Here is a 12844-nt window from a genome sequence, read left to right as displayed (position 1 = left end):
TTTACTTCACACACAGTCTTCACTGTAATAGAAAGAAAACTGGCTTTCTTGCACACTTCCAAGTCCAGCCTTGGACATGTCACTTAGTGGGCCCTTGCACAAAGCCCCTGCTCCTGCAGCTATGCGGCGAACACTTGCTGTTTACATAAGTATTAACCATGAGAAGTTTTTATTTCTTACTTGCCATTTCCTTGCCAGGTTTTCAAGTGCAAAGACAAAAGATCTGGGGACTACACTGTTTTTAAACCTGCAAAAACTCAGAGGAGGAAAACACATCCATGATTCCAGGTGCACACTTCAGTAGAGCAACAATAAGGGAGAAGGGGTTTTTTTCTCACTTGCTTTTCAATTTCTTTAATTTTTCCAAATAGTTTAATTAGTTCAGCTGATTTAATTAACGATTACACTGCTTGGGTTTGCTCTGAAAAGGCTCGACTGAATCAAGTCTTGCCCTTCCTTTTGCATCAAACTAACAATGTAAGATTGCATCGTTAAGCGAGAGGGAGCTAAGAGCAGTCGGTTCACAGAAAATGAAACCTGAAATCAGAGTTTGGTCGCCACAGCTGCTGCCTTTGGCTCCCATCACATTTCAAGAGAAGGGAGAAGGCAACGTGTAGCAAAAACCAGAGAGGATTTTCAGGTATTGGCAAGGAATGTTTTGGGGGTTTGTTTTTTTATGTTACACTCACTTCAGAAGGCCTCATCGTGGGGCTCAGTGCCCAGCGCCGGCTCCCCGCCGGCGCGAGCAGAAGCAGCCCGGCTGGAATCGTGGCTGGAATCCTGGCTGAATGCTGGTGCCACCTGGTGAGGGCCGGGGAAGTGGCAGGGATCTTCCCGCGGGCAGCACTCTTCCTGCGAGCTGCTGTGAGGAGCCAAGAGCATCAACCTGCAGTCTGAGAGCCGTCGTGTGTCACCCCGCGGGGCGGTCACCGTCCCCTCTTCCCTCCCCGGGCAGCGCAGGGCCGGAGGGAGCAACTCCACACTCAGGCTCCTGGGATAGCTGGACGGGCAGAGGGGCCTGGGCACTTCTGGTTATTCACAGCTTCCACCGCTGCTAAGGAATGCTTCAGCACTGTTGGTATTTATTAACAAGCGTCACTCTCCTTAACGTAGTTACTTCGTGGTTTTGTTTCCCAAGGAGAGGCTGAAGGCAGTGGCCGATGGAATGCCAGCTCCTGCAGAGCCCTCTTCACCCAGCAGTGCCTAGGGTAAGGTCATCCAAACCTGGCAGCGAGAGCAGAGGCCTCAGAGACATGCAGTCCTGAAGAATTAAATGAAAACTGGTATCTGGAGAGAGGATGGAGATCCCCAGGTCGTGTCTCTGGTAAGGGAAATTGACACTGCTGAGCTGTGCTTTGCCTTCCCTGTTGTCTGGTCAGGGTGTCTGTTTCGAAGCTGGACTGAGGAGAGGTGCCCAGGCAGAAGAAGGTGGTGCTGGTATAAGGGACAATATATGCTGGGAGCACATGGGGTCAGAATAGGGAAAATGTGAGCATTGGAAGAGTAGGGAAAAGGAGAAAGAGGAGCAACTCAAGCCCTTGGAAGACCAGGCTTTGCTAACACTTCTGCTCACAGTGTGGTGTGTTTGTTTCTCAGACCTACACCATCCTCCCCTCTTCCTTGCCTAAATCAAGCATGGCTAAATCCCTGCAGTTGCAAAGATGTGGTTATTACTGAAGCTCCTTTTCCTCCTGACCTCTGTTTATCCCCTCTCTGAAAGTTCACCGGTATGTCCACACATTACAGATTTTTGTTTGTTTGTTCTTAGGAATTATCTTTATCATCCAGACAATTTGGGATGTGCCAGGAAGGCAGGGACCAGCACTGCTTTTATTTTGCTGACAGTTGTCATGATGGGTGGTGACAGCAGTGTTTCCATCCACTGTGTAGATAGGTTAGTTATTTGTATGTGACATGACCTTCAGATTAGGTAATCATGGGCTGCTGCTTTTATCAGATCCTCCAAGAAAAAAGATTGCTTCCTTTAAAACCAAATTAGAATTCATGAATTTTCCCAAGGAAACTGCATATTTTTTTGGTATAATAGGGAGATGTTTTTGTGACCAAAATCCTTCTTCTCTTGTATGCATGAAGGAAGCAGAGTAAAATATGACCTTGACATTTCTTAATGATGCTCTGCATATGTGATGCTGTGCAAGACAGTGGTTCCTGGGATCCTGGAGCTTTAGATAATGTAGGCACAGGCTTGCACTTCGTTTTAGTTTTGATCCACTGGGCAGTATTACACATGGAAAATATTTATTTCAGAAAATAACCAAAGACCTGCTTTTATTCGGGGATTATTGCAATTCATTCATATGCAAAGAAAGTATTCCAATAGTTGCTGTTCAGTGTTTTTTGGAACAAAAGTCTGGAGTCTGTTAAGGTTGTGTGCCTAAGCATTCTCCCTTCTGTATTGAACATTTTGGTGTAAGATTTGTCAAAAAAAAAAAAAAAAAAAAAAAAAAGAGCTTAGCCAGTTTGTCTGAAGTCCCTTGCACAGTGTGCAAACTGTGGCAGGCTTTTCAGGGAGTATACGTTAACTGCTGCCAAATATTATATTTACATCAGGAAGTGAGATTTCCGCCACTGGAAACATGCACTGCCAAGTACAGCATTCCTAAGTAAATATGGAAGCACAGATCATTGTTTGTGGTCCACCTATTCACCCATCTGAACCTCTGTACCCTGATGTCCAAAAGCAAAAAGGAGTTTCAAAAGTACAAAGGACCACTTTTCTCCTCATTTAACTTAGGCCCTGACCAGACTTCTTATGAAGATGTGGGTGGAGATGCTACCCCTCTGTGGCAGGAGCCCTTTCCAGAAACTTCATTCCTTATTTGGAAGTGGGATGCAATTTAGCACCAGTCTCAGGGTGACTGACCTGAATGAGAGGCAATTTTCACATTATCCTAACTCTAATTCCACCAATTTGAGGCAGGCCAAGGCTGGCCACCTGAAAATTCTCACTGTCATATTTTTTTGGTCTGAATTTTTATGAAAGGTGAACTGTGCAAAATGACTTGCAATTTTTACATACATCTGTGTGTATGCAGTGTAAAACTTTATTAATATAAAACTAATGTTAATTTGATACAGCCTGTCTCTTAAAGTGAACCTGAAACAAAGGAGTGCTTAAATGGCTTAGCACTCAACTCAGTTCTCGCCCTGGGAGAAACCCCCACTAGTTTTGCTTGAGTACAGGACGAGAAAGAAAGCAAGAAAAAGGCTGTGGAAGGTAATACATCTCCACAAACAAATAACAGCTTCACTGACCATATCATGTCCAATCTGAGACTACATATTCTAGATTTATTTAGGCATTGGTCCACCCACCTCAATTGCCATAAACACTTCCATTTAAATATGGAAGGAGCTTAGTATAAAGAAACCTATTGATTATATGCAGAGTAAGGATTACACCCATGTGCCTGCTGTGGGATGCATTTGCTTTATTGGTTCAGACAGACCTGTTCCTGGTTATACCAGCCAAGGAGTACTCTGTTAAAATCTGGTGAAAAGAAAGAGGAGTTTTACATCCAGATGGTTTCTCCTTGCTGTTCTGGCCCACGAGGGCAGTGGGCATTTGGCATGGTGCAGGGTAATGTCAGAATCCCTCCAGCTACTACCAAGCAGCTCTGAAAGAAGGAAACTGTGTTACTGCCAGATTTGCTTTCTTTTCCCACTATGATATGCACCCAGCTCAGCTCAACTGCTCTAAAAGGTCTGGGGCATTATTTCAGTTTCTATCAGTCTCTCACAATTGCTGGCTAACGTCATTTGTTTGTTTGAGGAGATAGTGCATTTTAGCTGCTATGTTGTTTATATCCCATTGGGGGATGTTGCAGAATGTCTTTAAACAAAAAGCATTGACGCTTTGTTTTTACATTCTTTGGGCAAATTAATCTGTTGTACATTTAAACCTTGCACTCACCAATGCTGCTCTTGCATCCACGTACTCATATATTTCTGTAAAAAGTGTTTTTCATCCTATGTTTATTTAATGTGCTTAAATAGCAATGTTTCTATTATATGTTTAATGCACATAAACACAGATATACATGAATATATAAAGCTATTAAAGCTCTTCTCCTTCGGGGGCTGTTACAGTCTGCTTTCCAGTAGACATTTAATATGTTTTAAAGGTCCAATTAACCAGCTTTACCCATCCTGGAACTCCACAATGCAGTTATGCCACACTTTCTGTGCAAAGAGGGTAGCTATTGCTGCATTGTGTGACTTGTTGAGTGTTGTTGAGTGCAGTGGGAGCCAGGGAGGCTGCATTTTGTTCATTACATTTAATAGCATCTGCTCTTTTTTTTGGTGAAAATCAGATGTATGCAGTCCCTTCTAGTATACATCATGTACCACTGTAGTTTGAGCTTTGGCTAAACATGTTTAAATCTCCAGTCTGTGCTTAATGATAGGATGAAGAATGGTGTTTTTCTGTCTCTCCTAGGAGGAAAGCATATCAAAGGTATTATTTGTGGTGGTAGCATGCTTACTATAGACACTATCGTAGAAATGACTTGAGATAATTATTAACTGTGATTTATACTTGCATGACTGGAGAGAAAGAAAATCAATTAGTGCTGGCCATTACATAGCCCTGAGCTAGCAATATATAGGCAACAGATCCTACCTGTTCTTTGGGGATTGCCAATTATCTAGCTTGGACAATACTAATACTATTAGTATTTGGAACACAATTCTGTTAAGAAAATTCCTTCAGGACAGCTTGAAATCTCTGATTTTTGAATAGAAGGGTTACAATAAGAAAAGAAGAGTGAATGAAAAAGAATGAAGCTTAGCCACCATTTAACTAAAAAATTGTCTTTGGAACTAAAAAAAATCACAGTATTTTGTACTTAGACATTAGTTTAATTAAAAAGAAATTAACATACACATCATTGCAACAATGATGCACATCTTCTCTACATGTTTTATAACATCCTGAACCACTTGCAGTGGAACAAGTCAGCTGGATTGGAAAGTGGGTAAGAACTAAAGTGTGACTCACTTAGTGTGACTCACGACTTGCACCTGTAGGGATAGACAGTGTTGCTACTGGTTTGTTGAACAAGTTTTTAGAGGCTGGTATCAAGCAGCCAACTTCTTTAAATGAGAAGCTTCTCACTGTGTTTAGAAGAACAAGTAGCCAACTTTCTCCTTTTCTCAGAATACCTAAGTCATGGGATTGGAGCAGACAGAAATGTTACTGCGTAATTTAATGCAAGTTCTGTCAGTCTGAAATAAGAACAGAGCAAGGCATTCCTTCCCAGAAGCAAGGAATTTCAACACATGAAGTTACACAGAGTAGTTTGGTTTGTGTGCCCTCTTCAACAGCTCCAACAGTATTGTCTTAAACCCTGCTGCTCTGCTGGATTTTTGATGGGCAACAAGTCAGCTGTGAATCTTAGCAGTGGCTCCACTGTCCTGTGGCTGTTGTGTAAAATCCAAGGACATAAGATTCTTCCTTGTGTCCTACCCTCCTGTTCTGGCCAGGGCTGTAGCTACTTTTTAACTTTCACAGCCATAAAAAAACTTTCTCACATGTCGCTAATTCCAGTATCAAGTATATTGATTTGCAGGAAAATATGAGGAAATAATGCTGGGCAATTTGGTGTGATCCAAAATCCACAGAATTACAGAGGACCAGAGGCACCACTCACGTATCCTGGCTTAGCAGTTCCTATCTTACTCACAACATCATTCCTGAGACCTCTGTTTGCAGAACATTATGCCAAATATTTTTTTCTCATTCACCCTTTGGTTGCTCTGTCTAAAGAACCTTGAAGAGCTGCAGAGAGAAAAATCATTTTATCAGGTTTTTTTTTGAAAGCTTTGGGAGGAAAAGCAGAGCGAATTCCTGAGAGCCTGCAGGAATTCAAGGCTAAAGAGCAGAGGGGCTGTGGAGGAAACCTCAGAGTTACAAACCTGTGTCTGATTCAACTTGCAGGGATCTCAATGGAAACGATTTTACTGGTTTTTCTGGGAGCTGAGCCAAGTCCTTTTAAAAGATTGGGTGGAATTATGCCACTGCAAACTGGATGATTGGTCTCTGAAACTGAATATACAGAACTTCGATATAGGGAAAAGTCTGGACAAGAACAGGTGATGAAACCCTGTTCAAGAGAGGGAAAACAGAGCAGCTGAATCATTCTTGCAATGCAAATAGAGGATGTAGGACTTAAGGGCAGCTCTAGCTTCCATTAAAGTCCATAGCTGTTTTGCCATGGCTCTTAACGGGGCAGGTGTTACAGGCATTAGAGGTCAGGTTTTGCCCCTTTCTACATTACTGAGAAAACTCCAATTTACTTTAGATAGTGGGGAATTATGCCACTGATTTGTAACACATAAATTAGGTTTAGTCTATTTGTTTTGTGCAAAAGTTGCTACAAGAAAAGAGACAAGATATATGAGGAATGACAAGTTGAAACATCAATTCAGTGGAACTGTGGAGCTGCTTTTAGCATTTATATGTTAAAACTTCCTTTTGAAATAGTCTCACTGATCTTACATGGGTTGTTTGAAGATAAAAAGAAGACTAAGGGTAGCCTTTCCAACAGGGATTTCCTTCTTAAGTCAATTGGATTTTCACACTGGCAGGTCAGGGAAATGCTTTATAGAGAGAACATAACCTAAATCAAAGCACACTCACAACCCCTAGTCCAGTGGAAGTCCTTCCCCAATGTCAATTACTAATGGAAAAAAAAATTAAAGAAGGTTAGAATTTCTATAAATTTTCTATGGTTGACTGCAGTGATACATCTAATTAGTGGTGTTAGTCTGACCAGTAATAAAAACACACTGCTAGTTAGAGCTTCGTGTACAAGAAGCTTGACAAAAGTTATTCTAGCCACCTTGAACAGCTCTTGATATTCTTTGTTGAAATTATCCTGTAAATAATCGAAGAATTCTAAAAACAGAGGTCAAAATACAGTTTAATTCCCTGCAGGCAGCTGGACTATCCAGAAGCTATTCAGCTGGGACATGAGGATCCTGGTGCGTTTCATGGTTAGGAAATATGCAAAAATAACCTCTGTTTGCTGGGGTGTTTTTTAACAAGCATTGGGGTACAGTTGGAGAAATCTGTTCATTGCAGGACCTTTCCAGTACACTTGGAAACACTGTTTCCTTTATACCCTTGCAGACATCATAAGCTCATTTAGACCTTGTGCACATTTGAGATCCCCTGGATTAAATTATTTTTATTTTTTCTTTGAAGAGGAAATCAGGACTCAAGAGCTAATACTTGTACATAGTGACACCCTATCAGATATCTCTGATCTCACTGAAATAACTGGGTCTCTGTGGGAGGGTTTTGCTGAGTTTATCTGAATTAGTGCAGCAAAAAAATGCCTTGGAGAAATCCTGTATGACAGCTGAGGGAAGAAAACACCTTCACATGTATTTAAAATTTATCTTTTCTTATTTTACAACTTGCTTTTGTAGTAGGAGAGAGTCTGAGCTGGTAATCAATCCCCTTTTTTCTCAGGCACACAGAAGGAAGGGGTCTGTCCGGCCACAAAAGCAGGACAAGGCTGGGGGCCACAGGCATGCTTGCCTGCTGCAGGGCTCACTGAAGGGGAATGCAGAGCACCCCTGAAAGTGGGAGGTGTTCCTCAGAGAGCCCAGTGGGTCACCCGGAGGCACTGGGGGTGTTTGTGGGACAGTGCTGGAGCTGCCACTGCTCTCCCATGGAAGGCAAGTGAGGAGCTGGGGGGTCTCTCCTGCACTGGACATGACTTACTGCAGCACCACACACGTTGCTGTGCAGACTTGTCCAGTAAAACAGTAGCTGAGGATGGAAGGAAGGAAATCAATGAATCACCAGGAATCTGTGCACAGCCCTTCCTGCTTTCTCTTGAGAGGTTTCGTTAAGCCTTTGACTAATGATAGAGCTGAAAACACGTAAGGCCCTGTTAATTACTGTGAGGCTATGGTTTAGGCAAATCATAGGTGGGGTGTTTTCATAATTGTAATAAGGCTTGCTCTTACAGCTTCCTTTGCTGCAGTATTGAACCACTCTTCAATCACAACCAAATCAGACACATTAGGAAAGACCAAATCAAATTCTGCTTTTGGTTACTGCAGATATCTACCACCAAATAGTTCTTATCAGTTTACTAACTTTATTTTACCAGCAAGGATGGTGAAAATAAAGCTAGGATTTGGCCATTCCTGAACTCATGATCTGAGTCTTGCATGCATGGCAATGCTCCAAGGGGAAGCCCTTGAAGATTGGTCTGTGAAGTTTCTTAACGTTGTACTTGAGCACAAGTGTACACTAAAATCCTCGAAGCAACTGTGCCTGGGTGAGCTCTTGAAAGTACAGCTTCAACACTGCACTGTAATTGTTCACTTAATGCTATCTTCCACTGCCAGAGAGTCATAGAATGGTTTGGGTTGAAGTGGTCTCAGAGATCATCCAGCTCCAGCACCCCACCCCCGTGGGCAGAGACACCTTCCGCTAGACCAGGTTGCTCAAAACTCCATCCAACCTGACCTTGAATTCATTCTGGGGATGGGGCATTGACAATTTTTTTGGGCAACCTGGTCCAGTGACTCACCATCCTCATAGTAAAGAGTTTTTTCCTAATATAAAATCTATACCTACTCTCTTTCAGTTTAAAGCCATCCCACTTTGTCCTATCCATCGTCATTTTGTTTTTCACCCTGCTTTCTGCAGTGGATTTCAGAGAATAAGCAGTTTTAGAAGATAAACCCAAAGCCATTCTACAAAGTTGGAGATCCTGTGAAATGATCTCCTGTGAAAATGTTTTCTCCTTTTATCGAGGGAATATATAAAGATTTAAACTCTAAATTCACATGACTTGCCTTTCTGATCTTTGTTTTCTCAGTCCTATCAGTAAAAACGTTTGCCACTTTGCTCTACTCTCTGATTAGGGTGGCTTACAGTTCTAAGAAAGCTTCTTCCTCATGCTATTTTTAGTGCCTCTTTGGATTAATTCCCTACTTGTATATGACCAGTCAACACTATAATCCTACAGTCTGCATTGCAGTCCTGCAGAGGATGACTTTCATTAATTCATCTTACACTAAATTAAATTAAGGAATTCAGAAGGATTTTTACTCCTTGTAAAATTATTCAAATGTATTCACTAAAAAAATTCCAGACAGAGAACATATAGTATGTGCACTCTGAGGACGTCAGAGACAAAAGCTGCCCTGGTGTGTAAGGAATAAATTAAGACAAATCAGTGCAAGGTGTTCTGAGGATAACCAAAAGAATATAAAAGGGCTGTACTAATTAAAATAAAAATCAGTTTCTAAAAGGGGTTAGTAAAATGGTTACAGCTTTTGTGTATAGGCAAGACTTGAGAAAATAAGAGCGTAATTATATTTTTATTTGAGAAGAGGACTTTCTAGGAATAGAGCAACATGTGGTTTTGATTTGTGCTTCTGCTTTGGCTTTGGCTTCTGCTTAAGATTTAGCCTTGGTTTTGATTTCAAGCATGCTCTGGAGTTATGCTTTTCTGTTCTGGAGGGTCTTGACTGGGAAAACAGAACCTCTTTAAAAGTAGCCAATCAAATTAGCATATTTTTGTTTCTATCTTCCAATTCCTTGCAGAACATTCTGTCACCAGTTGCATAGCAGAGGCAGATTCACCTCTTCAGCAGAAAAAGGCAGGTCATTTCAGCTGCTGGAGTGTAGTAAGTCCCTGGGACCTCAGGGGTCCCTTGTCTTGCAGAAGGTGGGAATGGTGCCACTGCATGGGCTGAAAGCGACGTGAGAGCCTGTGTAGCCCTGCTGGAGGCCTGGCAGACAGATAAGCCATGAGTGCCTTTTGCACAGATAAAGAGAGTAAAGGAAGGAAGCAACTGGGGAAAATGCAGCAAGACCTGACACCACTTCACAAGAAGCCAGAAGGCGGAAAGGAAGCAAGGCTGTGGCAACAGAGTTGTTCAGGTGCTCAGTGTTCCTCCATGGGCCCTGCCATCATTCCTCTCTTCCACCTACAGAATATTATGGCAATGGTGACATTGGGGGTTGTATCTAAAGTGGAAGTAGAAAATTAGAGCCCTTCTGATTTTGTGTCTGACCTAAAGTAAAATTCTAACAGTAACTGAAAATCATGCTGCTCTTATTTTAGAAGCCAAAATTAGGTTCCTAAACCTGACATTTAGGTGCCTAAATGAGCTACTTTCCCAGAATCTGCTGGGCAATTACCAGTAGCAAAGATCAAGCTACTAATCCTGGTGGCTAAGAAGGATTTAGGAGTCAAACCTTAGATACCCACTTTTGGAGCATGCTGATGTTGAGTTTTAACTCATTCCTGAATGATGTATTTTTATTTCTGTGAAGTTTTTTTCCAAATACAAGAAACTCCTCTTAATGTCTTGTGTTAATAGGTAGTGTTTTCAATACATTTGCCCAAACCCATCCCAAAGCCCATCACTGAACACCACAGGAGTTCAGACCTATTGACTGAAGTGTGCCAGCAGTTCTCCCTGCTTTACAGATCAAGGAAATGCATTTGGCAAAAAGTGAAAACTGCATTAAACTGAAGGAGGATGTTAGCAGTAAAGTAGCCCCGGCTTTTGCACATCTGAAATAATTCTCCATAGTAACTTGAGGAGGAATATCAGCCAGCAAGAGAAGTGTGAGCACTATCTTCATTTTTCCTCTCCTGGCCAATTATTTATCATTTTTTTGTGATCTCCAAGAGGATAATTTGGCTAGCAAGGCCTTAGTTGTGTCAGTCTGCCAGGCAGTCATATGGCCAGAACCCACTCCAGCTGAGTGTGAACTGTATTGCCTGTTGGATAAACAAGCTAAAATATTGCTTATTTTCAATGCAGGTACAAAGGGGAGGAGAATGTATAGAGGTACAAGATTACAGGGAAACAGAAAGCATGTCAAAACTGTTGAAAACTGGGAAACAAAATGTTAGAAGTCTCACAGAAGTCAAAGCAAGAAAAAAGACATGTTCAGCCAAGCTTTTAGATCCATGTTGTTACGGGGGCGTAGAAACCAGGGACAACTGGCCACCTTAGAGTGCCTTCTCTGTTTATTACCATGACAAGTCTGTATGCAAAAGGGTATATTTGGCAACAGCTGGACACTCAGGTATCTGCAGGTCATGTTAGCAAGGTCACATGTGGTTATAAGAGGCAGTTGATTCTTGTATAAGGAGCCAGCTGAGTTGCAGAAAGGCAATATCAGGTGCTTCATTGATTTATAGATCACATCTGCCTCACCTTTCAAAGTGAATATGATGTGTGCTTGTTGTTCCATGCCCTGGTACTTAGAATTGCATATGCTTGCTTATTTTCATGCCTAGTGAAGGTTACAGGTTAATGGTTCATCGAGTTCACAACTAACTCAGCCCTAGATCTGATCTGATAGAAAATTCCTGTTGTTGTTGGTATTGTTTCTAACTTGCAGGTTCCGTTCTGTCACATAAACTGGGCTAATGCCCAATGGAAATAAAGATTATCCCTATTCCATGTAGTCCCCACCGTGAGTGAGGCCAACACAGCAATATGTATGGGAAAGCAATAAGAAACTGGAGTAGGATTCAGGAGATTTGCAGAAAATAGAAATACAGGACTGCTGTTCACATGCCACTGTTCCTTCTCCCCAGGGCCTGTTTCTATGAACACTCGAATGTATAGCTTTCAATATTAAGATGTCCAGCTGAATTTAGTAGGAATAATGATTACACACTCAAAAACCAGATTTTTTTAACCTGCCATTAAAGTAAGTAGTGAATAGGTATGAGCAGAATTTTCCAAAGTAATCAGACCTATTGCTGCTCACTGAAATTGGTCAAAGGTTGGTTCTGGATTTTTTTTTCATTGACTTCACTGGGAGCGCAGTTTGACTGCTCTGGAAAGATCTGACTAATCTTCCCAGTAACTTTATCTGGAGAGTAGATCTGGCCTGGCTTGAGCACAGATCTGCTCTGGCTGGACACCTGGAAACATTATTTTCAGTTAAAATCCTCAGCAAATGTTGCTATTTGCTCCCCAAAACATGCACTGAAAACATATATATCACAAGCTGTGAAGATGATAAAATATTTTAACAATTCTTTATCACACAGATCTTTTAACAAAATGCAGAAAAACGCACTAAACTTTAAGCTTGATAAATAGTATTCCATCAGCTCTACTGTTTGAAAGATTTGCGAAAAAAATCCATTTTAGAAGAGGGAATAAAATAAAAATATGGCCTGAAAGAAGCATATTTCTAATGCAGTTGCAAGAGTTGTCAGCAACCAGCAATCCAGCCTGAATGAAGACACCTCCCAGACATTGTTATTCTTGAAGGATTTTGTGACTCTTCCTGTTGTTTTGCGGTGGGTGGCTCAGTGACTCACCGCAGGGCCTCCCAGCCAAACAACAGGATCCCAGGGAAATGAAAGTACTTCTAACACGGATTGCTACCAAGAGACTGAAGTGCAGGAGCTCTCTTTTCCCCTTCCCCCTCCAAAAAGAAAACCAAACAAACAAAAGGAAGGTATGATTGCTGTAAAGATGTACTCAATCAAAGTAGGGAGACCACAGAGTGGGGGTTGGCTGTGGCTGCAGGGAGGTGTTGCTCCTCTTGCCCCTTGCTCACTGGTGTTCTGCTGGAGCAGCTCTAATGCCTAGATATTACTTCTATAACAAAGGTACTTTCCAATGCTTTTTTTTCTTTCAAGTACTGAGCAGATCCAGTTCTAGTTGTAAGCTGATCCAAGCATCAGGTTACACAGTGATTTCCAGCAGCTATAAGCCAGGTTGAAACAGTCTCTTCTCATAAAGTTCCGTCATTCAGTGAGGATGACAGAAAATGGTTATACCAAATAAATGAAATAAAAATCTTAGGTTT

This window comes from Aphelocoma coerulescens, chromosome 4 (assembly GCF_041296385.1).
Source record: "Aphelocoma coerulescens isolate FSJ_1873_10779 chromosome 4, UR_Acoe_1.0, whole genome shotgun sequence".
NCBI lineage: Eukaryota > Metazoa > Chordata > Aves > Passeriformes > Corvidae > Aphelocoma > Aphelocoma coerulescens.
Note: the sequence above shows the minus strand (reverse complement) of the source record.